General features: G+C 54.9%; 1 pseudogene; it reads left to right on the forward strand.

Annotated features, from left to right (window-relative positions):
• The window catches only part of LOC101592051, a 15,828-nt pseudogene extending 9,280 nt beyond the window's left edge, over nt 1-6,548 (forward strand).
• The last annotated feature ends 8,161 nt before the right edge of the window (nt 6,549-14,709 follow it).

Here is a 14,709-nt window from a genome sequence, read left to right on the forward strand (position 1 = left end):
CGTGGCTGGGGCTGGCAAGTGGGTGGCCCGGGCTAAGTGCCCCCTCGGCCTGCAGCTCTGCAGCCCGCGCTGCGTGGCTGGGGCTGGCAAGTGGGAGGCCCGGGCTAAGTGCCCCCTCAGCCTGCAGCTCTGCAGCCCGCGCTGCATGGCTGGGGCTGCCAAGTGGGAGGCACGGGCTAAGTGCCCCCTTGGCCTGCAGCTCTGCAGCCCGCGCTGCGTGGCTGGGGCTGCAAGTGGGAGGCCCGGGCTAAGTGCCCCCTCGGCCTGCAGCTCTGCAGCCCGCGCTGCGTGGCTGGGGCTGCAAGTGGGAGGCCCAGGCTAAGTGCCCCCTTGCATGCGTCCCAGGGCGCTGATCCCCGAGGCGGGCGCTGGATGGCTTTGCTCATGGCCTTGACCAAAGGCTTCACAAGGACACACAGACCCCGACTCATCAAGCTGTGTCAAATGTGTTGCAGCTTTTTACATTTCAGCAAAAGAGTTTTTAAAGAACAAAAACACAAAGAGCCAGCCATCAGCATGACTTCAAAACCACCGAGGATACTTTCACACTCAAAGTAGAAAAATTAATTTGGCCTTCTAGAAAAGCATGCCACCATGTACTTACTGTTCTTTTTCTTCTGGAAGTTAGTGTGGGTAGAGACCACTATTCCTGACCGTGAAGCCTGTGGGCTGCCCTAGGCTATGTGACATTTTTTGAGCACCTTTAAAACTGTTAGATGAAAAACCACAGCCTTATCAGCTTTGTCCCAACTGCACTGGGCCCCTCCGACAGCACTTGCCCTCTCTGTCACCAGGCGGTGTGGGAAGGATCTCTTCTGAAGGGACAGAGATGTTTAATCCCATTTTACCTACAGCTGGAGCCCAGGGCCCTGGGGCAAGGAAGCACTCTGAAAGCCCACCAGGCCGCAGCCCACAGCCTGCTGGTCTAGGCCTCGCCCACAGGCCCGGGGTGCAGCTCCATGGCAACGCATCTGCAGCCCCAGGAAGGGAGGAAACACTGCCTCCTACTGCGGGGAGGAGCACGGGCTCCTGCTGACTTTCATTTCGTGGTTTCTGTCCAGGTCCCCAGCGGAACAAAGGCCATAATGAGGCTCAGCGCGAGGCCGAGATTGGCTGCGCCCGAGTCGCGCCCCAGGCCTGGCTGGCCAGCCGGGCTCCTGCCTCTCCCGATCCATGGCTGTTTGTGCAGGAACAAAGAGACGCGGTCTCCCTGCCATTCATCCTGCCTCGCAGGCATGAAATTTACAGACACACGCGAGAATCCATCACCGGAACCTTTTCCCCTGTCATGTTCAGCTGCTGCAAAGTGGGCGCGCTCTTGGATATGAATGTTAATAAAAAAGGAAAGACCGGGCAGCTCCAGGGGCCTTGGCACCCTCCACTGCAGGCCAACAGGCTGGATTTTAACATTTGGGGGAGAAGCTGAAAGTCTCCCCCTTGCAACCAGTGCAGGGAAGACTGTGGAATGTTGTCATCATTCCAGAAGTCAACTCTTTCTCCTAATAAAGAAAACACACCCGCTATAATTCAGTGACGAAATCGCAGCCCTACAGAGCTGGAGAAGCGGTCGGGTTCGGTGAGGCCTGACCCGCGGCACCTCCTGGTTTTGCTCGCAGGGGCTGGCCTTCCACAGCGTCCGCCCACCGCCGAGCTGCAGGGTGGATGTGTTCACACTGAACTATTAATCTGTTTCAAAATGCCATAACATTTCCATGAAGAACTTCCTAATTTTTTTTCAGAAATTAAATGTCTGTTTAAAGTTCATTCCCTCCTGCTGTAACTAATTGAAATGAGATTTGGTTTATCTTTATGACATGGAAATGGGATTGAGTTTCATAATAATAACAATAATGATAACTCGATAGATTTTAGGAGTTGTAGTTAATAATCACAGGAATAGGGGGAGTTGGGGCTGGCCTACTGCCACCTGCTGACCCCACAGTCAGGAGAGATGGACGCAGGTCTATCACAGGCTTGCGCCACGGGTTCCGAATTCTCCCCCAGGTCTCAGCCTGTGCAGGACCTTAGGGGATACCCACAGTTAGATGGGGCCTCAGGCAAGCGCTCCTATCCAGCCAAGGGACTGGTGGCACATAGGCAGAGCCATGTGTCGGGGCCTTGTGGCCATGACGGGAGAGTCCAGTCTGGGGAAAGGCAAAGAGGAGGCCCTCCTGAGAGTAGTTTGCAATCAAGGGACTGAAAGTGTAGCACCCCAAAATCGTGGCCAAGTTTCCTGACAGCATCCCTTTTGGCCCACATAGCAGCCCCTTGAGGGTAAACAGAGTTGTTATCCCACTTGGCAGGTAAGGTGGTCACTGTGGTGGATTGTTAACTGGTGGCCAACTTGTTCCACCCAGCTGAACTGAACTAGTGTGGTGCTGGGTGTGGGAGGCCCACCTGAGGGTTGCTGCCGGCAGCATAAGAGCAGAACAGAAGAGCTGGGAGAGGCTGTTAGGAAAGCCGTTTGGAGAAGCTGTTGGAGCTGTTGGAAGCCTCCGGCTCTCTTGGACTATTCTGCTGGAGGACCCTCTCTGCTCCTTTCCAGCATGGTGAACTTGGCTGTTCTTGTCACTGGAGGAGCTCAGGACCTCAGTGTCACTGCGCATGGCTGTGGTCTGTTCTGGGGAAGCTCTGGTCCTCACCTCGAGAGCACTTCCTGGCTCTGGAGGGGAAGATGGTGCACTGCTCAGTCTCCGGGAGAAGCTTGCCAAGCTGGCTTTCTCACGGGAGCTCAGCTTTTCTCACTGATGGAGGAGCTCCAGACCTCACCGTTGCTGAAGATGGCTGCGGTACTTTTCAGGGGAGCTCTGGTCCTCGCCTTGAACATTGTTTCCTGGCTCCAGTTTAGATCCCTCATTCTGCTGCCGCAGATCCTTCACCTGACCCGCACAGAGACCGTCTAGCTTCCACCACTGACCTTTGGGCCTTCCCCGTGCAGGTCTGTGAGGCGGGCCTGCATGAGACAGGGTCACAAGCTCTAGACCTCCCGCTGGACTTGTGGGGGGCACTGTTATGGGCTCTAGGTCTTCAGCTGGACTCGCACAGGACATTAGGATCCAGGCCCTCAGCTGAAGCTTTTGGTCTTCAGTGTGTGGACAGATTTTTTGTACTCTTTGTGTATGATTCTTTGGGTGATTCACTATAAAATAAACCTAGCCAGTCAGGAGGCTGAGACAGGAGGATCACAAGTTCAAGACCTGATTGGGCAACTTAGTGAAGCCCTGTCTCATGATAAAGTAGAAGGGGCTGGGGACAGGGTTCAGGTGGAGCGCTTGCCTGTGTGCACAAGGCCCCGAACCCTCCCTGTCACATACTCTGTGCCACAAGAAGCACTGGCCATGCAGAGAGGCCACACTGCCAGCTGACGGGGAGAAGCAGAGAGAAGGTGCAGCCGTGCATGGGCAGAACTGAGGCACGCCCCCTCCTGTGCGCCCCTGTGTCTCCCATCCCCAGGTGAGTGGGGCTGTGCACACGACAGGACCCCAACCGGGGTCAGCCAGCCGGGCAAGGCAGGGGCCCCTCACCAGCTGCGGTAAGGGAGCTGCCTCAGGACAGCGCTGGGGCTGGAGGCTGAGGGGCCTCCTCCCACCACACAGGTTGGATGCGCTGACCGTGGTCCTGAAAACAGCCCACGCTCGGTCCAGACAGCGCTCGATCCAGACAGCACCCGGCCCGCAGGCCCGAGAGCCCACTCATGGACTTTGTGCGGACACTGAGGTTTCTCTCTTGGCCTCAGTCTGCTGCTGCCAACCTCGCCGCTCACCTTTGCACCATTTTGCTCTCCGACCCAGCAAGACCACATGCTCATAGGCTGCCGATGGTGCTCACCTTGACCAGGCTGTGGCACGAAACTTCCTCTAGACCCTGGGTGCGGCCAGAAGCTACAGCCCAGAGCTGGGTGGCCACGGGGGCAGAGGCCAGTACTCTGCAGTGTGTGGGCCACAGCGAGGCTTGGCGGCACAGCTCCTCCCGTGCCCTGAGGCTCCTTGTGCCTTCCTGTCACCCCCAGTTTGTCAGGATGCTTCCCGCTACAGGCTGTGCATGGGCACCTGCAACCCGCTGTGCCCTTCAGCCATTCTGACTGCAGAACCTGGAGAACAGGCTTGGGAACATTGATGCCATCCGTTTTGCTGCCATTGATAGGTGTGGAGAGCAATGGTGGAGCCGGGACAGCAAGGCCCTGGAAAGACAAGAACCCCGTCCAGTGCATTTCACGGGAGAAGGGAGAAAACCCAGGAGAAGCAAGGGAAGTGTGGCGTGTGCCGCACGGGCGCACGCAGGAGCGGGCCCAGCAGGGAGGGCCACACTGCAGCGCTCACTCTAGTTTCCAGACAGCAGCCATGGGCATAGCTCTAAGCCCCGTCCTGGTGGCAGGGACCTGTGTGCTCCCTCCTCTGCTGGCCTGGCAGCTCTTGGGACCGTGGCACAGGCGGCAGGCACTGATGCGAAGACATTCCGCTGGTGCACCCCCAAGGGAGACGTAGCAAGAGGGCCTGCATCCCACCCGAGGACTCAGGGGCCCCGCGCCACTCAGCGGTGGAGGGCTCCACTAGTCCCTCCCCATCACACTGCTGTGCACAGACAGACATCACCAACAGAGCACAGGACATCCACGTGGGACAAGGTAGAACCCCTGCCTCCCTCCAGCTCCAGGCCGCCCTTGTCCTTCTGCACACCAGGAGGAGAAGTCAGAACGTCCCCACTCAGCGAAGCCCGAAGTTGTGACTATGACAGAGCACAAGGGGAGTGACCTGGAAGGCCACAGAGTCGCTCTGATCAGAATGCCACTCACACCGGGATGATGACCCCTCCACATGCAGAGCCTCAGCACAATTTCAAATCCAGAGCAAAATTATAAATGAAAAGCAGCAAACCACACACTAACAAACGTTGAGGAGCTGTGGCTTTGCTGAGCCAGCTCCCGTCCCCAAGACAATGGGACCCAGAGCCCCTGGGATGCCTTCGCATGTCCTTACGAGCGTCTGGGACATGACTCCCCTGCGACCCAAAGCGTCATTCTCCCATCAGACCCACTCCCGAGCTGTGCTCACTGGTGCACTGAAAGTAGCCATCAGAACCCAGATGCAAATTCGGGCTCTGCAGGGCAGCACCGTGCTATCGGGTGGCCACACCAGTGTCCAGAGTATGCCTAGAACCCTTTTGCCTCTTGCTTTTAAGGACTGGTATAGCACAGCACTCTGCTCCGCAGTGATTAGTTGCTTTTTGTTGTTTCCTAATTTGGGCCAAGGAGGGGGAGGAGGGGCAGGTGCTGCAGGCTCCCCCCACATCCCGGCCTTGGGCTAGCCACCGCTCAGGCCCAGACCCAGCATGGCACAGCTGGGGTGGAGCGCAGCCTGGTGGGGTGCTCAGAGCGGAGCGCAGTGCCCCGCGCCCCCGCCTCACAGTGACCGCACCCTTGGCAGCTGGACCACTCGGACGGCTGAGTAAAGACACTCCCACGTGGACGCCTGACCATGTCCCTGCCCTGAGCACCACGGCCCACCAGGCGTCTCCGTTGTGGGCAGCAGGGCTGGGTGCTCTTCTGTGAGCCCCTGGCAGCTGGCAGGCTTTCTTAGCAGTGGGTTCTGGGCCTTAGTCCCACCACGTGGAGCCTCGGTGGGGGCGGCAGGATGCTGGTGGCAGTAGCGGCAGCGATGGCCCAAAGGCAGGCATGGCAGACAAGAGTATAGCAGTGGCAGTCACTACGCCAGCCTTGGTGGCGGATGAAGTGCCACCCCCTAAGTGTCTGAACAAGAGTGGCGTCATCAGCGAACCGCTCAACAAGAGCCTGCGTGGCTCCCGTCCACTCTCCCCCTGCTCCTTTGGTGGCAGTGGTGGCAGCAGCACGACCGGTGGGAGTCTGCTGACAAGGCCGCTGCAGCTGTGGCCTCCCTGTTGGCCAGCAGTCACAACCTCGTGGTGGCCATGGCGGTGGACAAAAGCAGCCCTACCTCAAAGCACAAAAGTGGTGCTGTGGTCAGCCTGTCAGCAAGGCTCAGCAAGGCTGAGCAGGCCACAGAGCTGGCAGGGAGGGACAGCTGACTCTGCGCAGCTTGCACAGTCCACAGAGATGCTGAAGCGCATGGCGCAGGAGCACCTCCCGCCGATGAGCGAGGCGGGAGCCAGTGCGCGCCTGGGACGTGACTCCCGCCTGCCTGACACGGAGGCTGTGGCAAGCCCCGGAGCCCTCAACGGCCAGTCCGACTCCCTGACCCGGGGGCCTTCCGCATGAGCCCAGGCCTCGTCCTCATGAGCCCGGCGGGTGTACTCCTGGCTGAGGGTGCGCTGCATATGGCTGGCCTGGCTGAGTGCCCCACGCAGGGAGAGCTGGCCTCTGCCATCAGCTCGGGCGAGAAGGAGCGGAAGCGCTGCGGCGTGTGTGCCCTGCCGGGCACATCAACTGCAAGCAGCGCCACAGCCACAGGAGCCGAAAGACTGGCCGTCAGAGCTGCAAACTCAGAAGACATGAGGAGCTCACAAAGAGGCCTGCTGCTGCTCTGGAGAAGGTCCTGCTCCTGACGGGAGCCGCCTTCCCGTGGCTTCAGTGATGGCTGCGGGAACCCAAAGCTGCCCTTTCTGTGCAGGGCTGCTGCTCCTGTGGTCTCTGGCAAGGGATTCAGGTGAAGACAAGCGTATGCTCCATCTTTAGAACCAAAAATATTCTCACAGAACTTGTACTGTAACCTCACGTAACTCGGCAGCGCCCCAAATTTTCTGATCAAGGAGATTATGGGGCCAAAGAGGAAAGTGATCGATGAAGTGGAGTGTGCCTAAGGAGAGTCACATGGAGAGAAAACATTCTCTCAGGCTTTCACAGAGAGCACGTTGGCCAAGCATTGGCCGTGACGCATCCACATGGCTGCCGCTGACAAAGGTTCTACAATCTGAGGTACAGGATCCCAGGATAAATCCTGAGGGGATTTCACTGACCTTATGAGACCCAAAAGCTACAACTCTTGTTGCATAGGTCCTGCTTTACCTTGGTCTTAACGATCCAGTAGAAAAGTATGAAGACGAAATATAGGAAATAAAGCCATGCTGTTAAGTTGAGCTGTGGGAGATTCAGGTCAACAATTTCTGACCCTGCCAGTCAAGCAGAAGACCCAATGCTATTATGGATCACTGGACTCTTTTAGAATATTTTGCTGAGTTTACACACCTATAATATTCAAATAACGGAACTTAACAAAAAAAGGGGATACAGATGAATGTCCATTTTGTATCTGTATATTCAAAGTGGTTAAGATAGATACATAGTTACATTCTCTTAATGAATAGAGCGATTTGTTCTAATAGTGTTTGTAAATAGGATATCAAGTCCGCATCTTGTACAGCAATTAACCACTAGGAAGAATGTATGCAATGTGTTAATTATTGAAACTGTCCTACCAATTTGGTTTGAAACTGTCTCATTGCTATTTGTTTCTAAATAAAATTATGGAAAAAATAAATAAATTAAATTAAATTAAAAAATATTCTCACAGATTTCATTCCTCTGTATATGTATAAATATATATATATTTGTTGTTGTTGTCGTCTTAAAATCTCCACATCCCTAGTATAAAAAGAAAAAGAAAAAAAATGACTGCTTTTTCAGAAAGACAATAACAAAAATGAGAGGTAAAGACAAATCTATAAAGTACAGAGACTTCCTGGGCAAAGAATGGACCATCAGTCTCCTTCCTGTGTCAATGTCGAAGTTGTCTGGGCAGGAGATACTGTTTTTGTGTAGAGAATGTAAAGTTTCTGTAACCTTTTGAAATCTAGTTACTGATAAGCACCACTATAATTTGGCACAGCTTAACTCCAGTCCCATTTGAACGTCCCTTGATTCTTTCCCCTGCGCATAGTTTGCTGGGAGGACCCACTCACGTTTATAGAGGATGCTGACGGCGCCGTGTAGACGCCCCTCTGCACCCGCTCTCGGTGTGGAGCTGCCAGCAGGAGCTCGCTGCAGGGAGGGGGCACCGCCAGCCCAGGCTAGCCATGCTGCACCCACCAGGCCGGGAAAAATGCAAGTTCTATTCATTCATCCACCGAGATCTGGCGAGCCTGTATCTTGCTATTTCTGATCCTGGTTACTTCCCTTAGAGAAAATAAGTCCTTTTTTCAGCCTTGCTAATGGCAGCAGAAGAAAGGGCTTCTTTGCCCGATCCCCTGCCAGTGGGGTGGGTGCTCAAGGGGCTCTCTGGGATCCCCTGCCTATGGCCAGCTTCCTGCTGACGAACATGCTATTTGTATTGTTTTAGGAAATCAAGCTATTCTGTGAATAGAATGAATGCATGTTTGGTCACAAAAAAAAAAAAAAAAAAGACTGGTATAAAATCAAAAGCCTCAGCCCGGCCTGGTGGTGCGCAGCTGTTGGCCCAGCATTCTGACAGGGTGAGGGAGAGGAATTGCAAGTTCAGCCTGAGCCCCGAAAACCGACCAAGAAAAAGACTGGGATGAAGCTCAGGGTAGAGGCCCCGAGTTCAATCCGGGTATCACAACCACTCACTCACTCACTCACTCACTCACTCAGTCAATCAGAGAGCCCTAAGGTGGAGACCCTTGTCACCCCTAATGATACACCTATAGAACCTAGACCTCCTTTGCTGCCTCTGGGAGGACATCAGATGTCCAGGACTCAACAGCCCAGGTTTACCCCTCGCTGGCTGCACGGCCAAGTCAGGGAGATCTACCATCTGCTAGGACTTTTGTCCCAAACTCCCTAAACCAGCCCTGCATATGCACTCCGTGGTGGTGACGGCTGCTGGTAGAGGATCGCCCACATCTGCACCTGCGCCGCAGAGGCTTTCTCTCTGCTTCCATCCTGCTCCAGTGCCCTGGTCAGCACTGGGACCCTGAACATCAGCTGAGCGGCAGCCCATGCCCTGCTCACGTGGGCCCTTCCTCCTTCCTGTCCCACTCCTACTGCCTTCTCCAAGGACTTTAAAAGAGCATCAATTGAGCTGCTACTATGTGCTGGGCACTGTGACCCTCATGACAAGGTGCCACTGGGTGCCTCTGACCCTGCAGACAGACCTCACCACCTCTAATGCTGGGCATTCTCTGGAGAACGGTTGTAGCTCAGTCGACATTGAGCTGATGAGTAAATGTATAAATGGGGTCCCCTGGACTGAGGCTACCGAACTATTGACTGGAAGACATGGGATTTAACCCTTGGAGAGACTCTGGCTTAAGTTTGTTTGTTTGGCTGGTTGGTTGTTGTTTTTGTGCAAGGTCTCACTACGCAGCTCTGACTAGAAGTAATCTTCCTGTTTTAGGAGTACTGGGATTACAGGCATGCACCACCACACCTGGACTCCACTGCATGCCTGGGGGCAGGGCTGGTGAAGCATGCAGTGTCAGGGAGCAAAGCCTGGCCCCTGAGCTTGCCTAAGCAGCGCTTAGTCTGCTGAGCTATCTCACCGGCCCTGGTGGTTGTTTTTTTAAGACTGGGTCTCCCTATGTAGTTGCAACCCTCCTGCCTCAGCCTTCAAAGTGCTGAGATTACAGGTGTGCCCTGCCCCACCACACTTGAGTGCTGGCTTGCAGCTTGTAGTGTTTCTCTTTGTAGGATTTTCTGTCCCAGACCAATGGAAACATTTAGGCCTTGTGGCCTTCAGACTGCTTCAGTGGGCTCAGCTCTGCCTCAGAGAACAAAAGCAGCCACAGGCAATACGGGAGCTGCAACCACACTGCAGCTGTGTTCCCCCGGGCCTTATGGAATAGTGCTCTTCTGTTGAGCATCTCTAACCTTTAGGAAGTGTGAACCGGCCATGGTGGTACTGCCTATAATTTCCACACTCAGGGAGGTTGAAGCAGCAGGGGACAAATTCAAGCCCAACCTGGGTCTCTTGGTGAGATCCTGTCTCAAAAAATAAAAAATGAAAAAGGATCAGGAATGCAGCTTAGCAAGAAAGACTTGGGTTGAGTATCTAGGACTGCAAAAAAGGAGAGAGAGAGAGAGAGAGAAAGAGAGAGAGAGAGAGAGAGAGTTAAAGCATACAACTATCTCACCTCTCAGGCTCTACAAGGACAGCGGAGGTTTGGGCCGGTTCCCTCTCTATACTTTACAAGTGGACCTCGCTGTCCCTCCTCACCAGGTGCCCGGCACAGCTTGTCCCGCTGGCCTCGGACGTGGCCGCCCCATGTGGGACACCAGGCATCGGAGGCTGCATCTGTGGGGCATTGAGCCCAGGCTGACTGGGCCTCCCCCCAACCTCCTGCACGTGACCCCCATGTTCTCCACACAGATTCCAGTGTCCCCCCCCCCCCGGCTTCAAGGTGTCACACCCTGGCTTCCAAAGAGTTCCAGAGGATTTCAGGATCAAGTTTGGGGCCACAAAGCAAAGTCGGTCCACTCCAAGAGGGCAATTATCTCGCTGTTAATGAGAGCAGCCACATATCATAGCAAATCTCATCTGGTGCATTCATTATGGGCAAAATTAAGATAAGTGAAACCTGCCCAGTCCCCTTATTAAGTCAGACAAATGAGTCCATATATCTGCAGTGGAGAGCTGTGGTAAGCAGCCCTCTCTATATTTTACAAGTGGACCTCGCTGTCCCTCCTCACCGGGCGCCCGGCACAGCTCGTCCCGCTGTAAATCACAGCGGCCCGCTGTCTCTCTCTCTCCAGATGAGACATCGCCTGACATCCAACATGTGGCAAGATCTGAGGAAAGTTTCTGCAGATTGGTAAAATTCTTTCTACATGAATATGTAATGGAATCTTCTTGTTAAATAAGAATAGATAATTTCCCCAAAATGAGTGCAATAAAGAAGCATAGAAAGAATAAATAATTCCAATACTGTTCTTTAATTCTGCTTGTAATTTTCCAAATTCCAGACCGATGGCGACATAGTGGGCCTATTCTACTGCCTGCTTTCCAAGAGTTCATGCTCGTTAGGGAAGCCCCCCAGGGCAGCAGGTCCAGAGAGCCCCGAAGTGCAGCAAGCTTGCTCCATTTTACAGCAAAAGAGCAGTCGTGCTTGTGGCTTATTTGCCCATGTCCCTTATGCATGCACTCAACGGACAGTCGTGGAGCAGGCTACGGGCCCGGCGCTGAGCTGAGCGCGGCAGGAGCCCCAGAGAGCGCGCTTTGCCCTCGGGCGCTCGGTCTAACTGGGGCAATGGTGACGGGGTCTCAGGGTTCTGCAGAGCTTGCTGTCACACCCGAGGGCCTGCCCCAAACCAGTGATCCGCTTCTGCATAGCGTGTGCAAGAGGGTCGCTAGCGTTCCCGTTCTGCAGTGCAGAACCCGAGGCTTAGGCAAGCTCACTAACCAGCTAGGGGTCCACCACGGGCCGGCAGATGGCTGGCAGAGTCACACAGAACCAGAGCTCTGTGCACTCTGGAAAGGAAACGCCTGATGGTGGAGGAGAGGGAGAGTCAGGGTTTGATGAGAGCAACCTGGAGACACTACCAAGCCAGATGGAAAGCTGCCAGCCAGAGGACCCAGCTCCAGGCAGAGCAAGGGCAGGGTCAGCGTGAAGATGGGTCACAGAGACCAGGCCCTGCGGGGTGACCGCCCTCGAGGGCAGGGCAGGCACATGGGACAGGGAGGTCACCCAGGTGGCCGGGCCAGTGGAGGCCTTGGCGGTGCTGTGTGGCACAAGTGCTCTCAGGACATCTCCTGCCGGTCCGGGGCCAGCGTGTCCAGGCAGGCATTCAGGCAAGGCCTCCATCCCAGCAGCCTGGGCCAAGGCTGGGTGCCCAGTGAGCACCCCAGTCCCGCATGGGGTGCTTGGGCCCCAGTGGGGGCGTTCATGTCCCCAAGAACCCAGGGAGAGCAAAGGGAGCAGGAAGGCAGAGCCCCGAGCACAGCGTCCAATCCTGTGAACTGCACGGAGAGAAGCCAGGTCTCTGCGAGCACCTGGAGCCCTGCATGTGTCTGAGTCGGGTGGGTCGGGGGTCCCAGGGTTGCCCCAATTCTCCAGAGCTTGGGACCCTGCAGCCAACCACGGATCCCAGAGGACAAGGATGGGAAGGTGTCCTGCTGATGGGCCTGGGACTCGAATGCAGAGCTGACTGGAAGCCACAGATTCCCTAGTTCCTCCATCTCCAGGGCACAGGGGGGACTCCCGAGGCTTCCAAGGATGGTGGTGACCGGCTCAGGACCAGGATTTTGTCCTTCATTATTCAGCTGAGGGTCTGGAGGACAGCTGGGCAGGTAGAGAATGCAGGCCAGTGGCCGAGCCGGAAGCCATTCTCCAAGGCCCGATCATCACCATGCCCCAGGCTCTTGTGTCCCCGTGGCCATCCCAGTGCAGCTCTCAGCTTGTCACTCTGGACCCCATGTGTCCCAGATGTCATCTGCAAGGTGTGAGCTCCAGGCAGCTGTGGACACAAATCAAGGGCTGAGCAGGCAGAGGACAGATATGAGTGACCACAGAGCTGAGGAGAGAAGAAAGAGCTGTCCCTGCTGTGTGGGCCTCAGACAGACGCCCTCCCTGGGGACAGCAGCCACACACACTTCTCTCAGCTCATGCCAATAGCGCATGTGCCCACTTCCCTGTGTGGGGTCGGCAAGCGTGACAGGCTTCCTTCCTCTGCCCCTCCCACCAGCTCTGGGTGCCCTGCCCCTGTGAGAAGGATCCCTCCCCACCTCCTCTTACCTGTTAGCCTGCTCTTTATTTTTACTTTGGGTTCCTCATAGAAGAGAAACCATGCTTTACCTCTCTTAAGCTCACGGTCTCAAGGTGCACCCATGTATCTTTATTTACGGCAGAGTAGTACTCCGTGGTGTGTAAATACCACACACCATTCTTCTGTTGATGGCTACGAACGCCAATTTCAAGATTCAGCTGTTAGGAACTGTGCTGCCATAAACGGGGGGGGGGGCATGTGGCCCTGCAACAGGACACCTTCAGCTCTCAGGAAGATACTTAGCAGGGGAACAGCGAGGTCAAACGGAATTTCTAGTTTTCAGTTTTTGAGAAATCTGCACACTGATTTCCACAGTAGCTCTCAAAAAACGGGCAACTGAAAAGAACAGACACCTCGCAGAAGAGGAAGTAGGATGGCCAACGACTGCACCAGAGAAGGTCAACAGCTCTGCAAATTAAAACCCAGACTCCAGCCCACCCAGGAAAGAATAGCGATCACCATGAAATCAAATGATAAGAGACACCGCGAGGCTGGGGGAAGCAGCCCTTCCGCGTGGTTGCGGGGAACAGAGATGAGCACCGACTTGGTTTAGCTGCCCGAAGGTGACCATGTGTCCCCGTGCGCTGATGGCGGCAGCCGGGGCCTGGCCAATCCTGGCCTCAGTAAAGTGCTCCAGAGCCTGTGGGTTGGATATGCACAGCCGGTCGGGCAGAGCCAGAGGAAAATAAAGCCACAGAGGGTGGCAGCTCGGCGCCGTCGGGGGCACAGGCCGCAAGTGCAAGGCCTGCGCCTGCTGCTCCCCGAGCCTGCTTTCTACCTGCAGCAGGAGACGTGCTTGGCTGTTCAGAAGGCGCCCCGGCGGAGGTAGCTGCAGGTAGTGATGAGCCTGGCGCTCCGCTCCGCGGCCCCTGACCCCGAGGCCCACAGTGGAGCGGCCCTCCACGCTGCACGCTCTGCGTTCCGGCCTCGCCACCCCCTTCCCTGAAGCCAAGGAGCCTGTGGGTTCCGACCTAGCCTTGCTTTCTGCAGATTTCGAGGTCCTTAGGTTCATTTCTGCTGTTTTTATCCCTCAATTCTGCTTTTTAGCTGTGATAAGAAAATAGACTTTGGGGCTTCCTCAGGTCCCCAAAATAAACCTAACTCACTCGATGATTCAAGCATCAGAACTTCAGTCTCCCCATTGCAGAGTCCAGGCCCAGGCTGCAGCTCAACGCCACGAGGCTCTGGGGGATCTGTGTCCCCTCCCAGCCCTGGTGGCTGCTCGCACCCTTAGCATCCTTTGGGGACACAGCCCTGCTGCTCTCTGCCGGCTGGGGCCTGTGTCATCTGACGTTCCCTCTCCTGGCTCTTATGCTGGGGAGACGCCACAGGCTCTGCCCGTCACTGGTTCTCCCTGGCTAGTCCTAATGAGGAGGACCTCGTCACCAGAGCTTTGACTAAATTATGCCAGCAGAAACACTTTTTCCCAAATAAGGTCAGATGTGCAGGTTGAACCATTCAACCCATTATGGTGCTTATAGTTTCTCTTCTTCTATCACAATGTGCGTGTGTGTGCATGTGCGTGCGCATGTGTGTGTGTGTGTGTTGGTGGGGACTGAACCCAAAGCCTTCACACTGAGCTACGTTCCCAGCCCTTCTTTAATTTTTAATTTTGAAACAAGGTCACTGTAAGTTGCTAAGTTGCCCAAGGAAGTCTTGTGATCCTCCTGCCTCAGCCTCCTACAGCACTGGAATTACAGTCATGTGGCAACACGCATGGCTATAAACCTAATTTTTAAAATTTATTTATTTACTGTAGTGCTGGGAATCAAACTTCAGGGCCCTGTGCGTACAAGTGATCCATCACTCAGTGACATTCTCAGTCCTATCACAAACCTTATTACTGAAAATTCCACGAGAGAAATGAAAATCATTATTACAAGTTTGGAATGCTATAATCCTACCTACTCCCTCGTTCTCCACTGAAACACTGTTTTGTAATAAAATCTTCATTATAAATAAATCATACAATGTACCTTTTTTACGGTTGTATTAGTAGATTAAGAGAATTCTAGCCAGGTATGGTGGCACATGCCTGTGAGCCCAGCCCTTGGGAGGGAACCTGACTGAAAGAGAGA

This window comes from Octodon degus, unplaced genomic scaffold, assembly GCF_000260255.1.
Source record: "Octodon degus isolate 3935 unplaced genomic scaffold, OctDeg1.0 scaffold00057, whole genome shotgun sequence".
NCBI lineage: Eukaryota > Metazoa > Chordata > Mammalia > Rodentia > Octodontidae > Octodon > Octodon degus.